A 3565-nucleotide genomic window follows, 5' to 3' on the forward strand; every position below is an offset into this window, starting at 1 on the left:
TTTTCTTGTCCCACCTGCTATACACTTTCCATGCTTCTTCTATCAATTTTTCTACATCACAATTACCCAGTAACAATCAACTCAAACCTTTTTCTACTCCTATTGGATCATCCTGAGAGTCTTTCACAACTGATTTCCAAGCATCTAAATCTCCCATCAAAAATTCACCTTTATTCTTGTCTGACCCTCTGGTCCCATTGCCTGCCCTAAAGGTGCCAGTTACCGGTCCCGTTGCACTACAAATGCGTGCAGCAATTGGGGTAACGTTTTCAGGTCCTTCTGTTCTATTGTCAGCAATAGCAACCCCCTCCTCCTCACTTTCTGAAGGATTCGGGCAGGAGAGCTCTTCCTGCTCTGCAGCGGTTACAAATGCCTGCCTCTGCAACGGCACTTCTGCTTTAACCCTTTCGTACCCTGAATGCAAATCTGCTACTTGTTGCTTTAAGTCTGTGTTCTTACATATCATGCCTTTGCAGGCAAACAGAAAACACCCTGCCATGCGTCCAGCATGATTCAGTCGCACCTTCGAGTGAGTATGGGGTTTTATACAAACTCACCCCAATACTTTAACACTTCCATAGGGTCCTTTACTTCCCCCCACTTCAGGTCCTACATTAGTGCAAGTTTTTATCTCACAACGTGCTTCACCCCGGTTGCTCCACAGGAGGAGCCACAACCTGAGGCTGTTTCTTACAAAACATAGCAATCACATATTACACAAAAAATTCAACAAGAACATCTTTCTAGTTTAGGTCTCAATTTTTCCCTATCCTTTTCTAGAGTCAAAATCAAAGGATTGGGTGGTGCTATATTAATCCCGCACTCCTTCCGCCACACTCTGTATGACTTCTCAATGTGAAAAACATACCTGCATACATTACTTCATCCAATGTTCCTTGTCATCTTAAAAATAGCATTAACTGTAGCAAGGTGTTACATTTTCCTGATCTTCTAAAATATATAAAGGCCACCATTGATTATAATATTTTATCAATGTTTTCAGATTCACACTCCCACTTGGCGCTCCTCCTATATTCTTCCAATGAGCCAAAATACAACCCAAAGGGCTCTTTTTTACTATTTCCCCACTCTGTTGACCTCCCATTTCAACTTTATACAATACAGTTAATAATAAAAATTATTACAAGTTACAGGTTTCAGCACTTTCTTCGTAGCTGAGCTACATCTCAGTTGCACAAAACACACAAAAGGGCCCGTTATACACTCACTCACTCTGCTCACTCAGATAGATAACAAAAATACCATTTTGTAATGGAAATTCCAAACTCAAACAACGTTATGCCATTCCAGAGCATCAAATATAAACAAGAGGTCTCAAATAATACATGGTACCAAATTTTACAACAGATGACAAAATGACCAAAACACATTCTTGAAGAGAACCCAAATTACCATGGCCAAAACACACCACTCCAGAGAAAACCTAAGTTACCCCTCAAGAGGCCCCTTCTTGCTGCTGTATCAAGGAGAGCACCCAAATTACCATACCCAACCTTTCCAGGGGCAAGCACCATCGCTCTTTATCTCGCATAGGACGTCTCCTCACAACTAACAGGTATCCCCAACCCAATTACAACATAACTGGTCCTCCAATGATGGTCCTTGTCTGTCCCTGCCATGATCTGGGTGAGGAGGAGAGTCCTCCCGAGAAATCTCAGGGGCGCCCAGATGAGTCCCATCCTCAGCAGGTCCCGCAGCTGGACAGAGAATGTCCCACCTGGGTCATCAAATTGACATGCGGAATTGAACTCTACAACTTGAGGAGAGTTATAAATCAAGTATGTTTATTGCAGTGCCAGGTACAAGGGGGATCGCTCCTTCTAATTTGCACACCATTTCAACAAGCCAATGGGTATGTCGAAAGGTCCCGCACCTTTCTGAGTGGCACCAAGGGGTTTTGGCAGGGAGCAGTCTGCAGTCCTCCCAGGTGAAGCAAGATGTGTGAATCCAAGTCATGGCATCAGATTATGTCATGGAATAACTGGAATACAAATTTTTGGTCGGGTCAGAAGCAGTTTATTTACTATAGCTATGGGAGAGAACATAGCAGCAGAGAAACAGACTGTTGATGTGAACTCTCCCTGTAAAGTGGATACTTAGAGACACTATGCATAATACAGATAACAGATATGTATAACTCGCATCCTGTTACGTACGCAAGGCCACAGAACTGCTCAAGGTCAGTCTGGAATCTGCTTTCTTTAGCACAGGGACTAATTTATCATAAAGGTTACACAGTGATAATTATTGTTTCAGGAGACAGGGTGAGAGTTCAGTCAAGAGGCCCGCTCAAGCCTTAGCATTTTAATTTCCACGCTGATTATTCAGCTTAGTCATGTGAATACTCTTCCTCTAAAATCAGCATTTAAAAACCTGTTTCAGGATTAATTTAAGCCCCTCAAGTATTCTTATTCTGGAGGAGTCCCTCTCTGCCTACTGTCACTGAACTTTGTCACTGTGACTGTGCAGCTACTTAGCCAGCTTAAAAGGCATATTCCTGCCATATGACTCACACACTCACAACTAAATAAGCAAAATAAAGGTACATTGCATTTTATCGCATAGTTTGTTCATATCCAGTGTGGTGGCTTGTAGAGGGATTTTTAAAGGACCAAGGACATATGTTACCATTGTCCGGGTTGGACAACTCAGGCCTGTTAGTTGAAGCTGCAGAGCAACTTTAAATTGTCCTTGGAACAAGCAGTGGGAAAAAGAAAACAAGCTGTGCACAAACAAGAAGCCAGGTGCAGAGCAAGTCCTGGGAACCACGGAATCAACACACTCTCATCAGCACACTCTGATCAGGTGCCTGCAGCATGCTCACCAATCAGTGATATGGTCGCCCGCATGGCCAGAGACTTTTATCCACTCACCTGTGTGTAAAGTCGGGTGAGTGGTCGGTTTAAGTTATAAATATGACCTGTTTGTTTAATAAAGTGAGCATGGCATGTAGCCATATTGGTGTGATTGTTGTGACTTTGCCGACTCTCCATGGGGGACCCTCTTCGGTGGGTTGACCTTGGCTGGACACCAGGTGCCTACCAAGCTGTTCTATCACTCCGCCCCTCAGCAGAATGGGGTGGGGACAGATAAGATGAAAAAAACTTGTGGGTCAAGACAAAGGCAGTTTAATGAAGCAATAGCAAAGGTCACAAGATGTTTGGCCACTTCCCAGGAAGCAAAGCTTCAGTACACGTAGTGGTTGCTCAGGAAGAAAAAATGTCATAAATAACGAATGCCTCCCCTTTCTCTTAGCTTTTGTATCTGAGCATATGTCATATGGTATGGAAAATCCCATTGATCACTTTGGGTCAGCTGTCCTGGCTATGTCTCCTCCCAAGATCTTGCCCAACCCTAGCCTACTGGGGTGTGTGTGAGAATGTTAGAGACAGCCTTGATGCTGTGTGAGCACTGCTGCTCAGCAGTAGCCCAAACACTGGTGTGTTATCACCACCTTTCGAGCTACCAATACAAAGCAAAGCACTATGAGAGCTACTATGGGGCTCAGCCAGACCCAATACAATCTCCACCCCTTATTCCATAC

The 3565-nt window shown here is 43.8% G+C and overlaps 1 long non-coding RNA gene across 1 annotated transcript; it reads right to left on the bottom strand.

Annotated features, from left to right (window-relative positions):
* Positions 1 to 1783: 1783 nt before the first annotated feature.
* Positions 1784 to 3029, bottom strand: LOC129734481 (uncharacterized). The gene is made up of 2 exons (XR_008730061.1): positions 2895 to 3029; positions 1784 to 2002 (listed from the first exon to the last, which is right to left on the bottom strand). It is a non-coding gene; the product is annotated as an uncharacterized LOC129734481 (long non-coding RNA).
* Positions 3030 to 3565: the final 536 nt, after the last annotated feature.

The sequence above is a fragment of the Falco cherrug genome, chromosome W (genome assembly GCF_023634085.1).
Source record: "Falco cherrug isolate bFalChe1 chromosome W, bFalChe1.pri, whole genome shotgun sequence".
NCBI lineage: Eukaryota > Metazoa > Chordata > Aves > Falconiformes > Falconidae > Falco > Falco cherrug.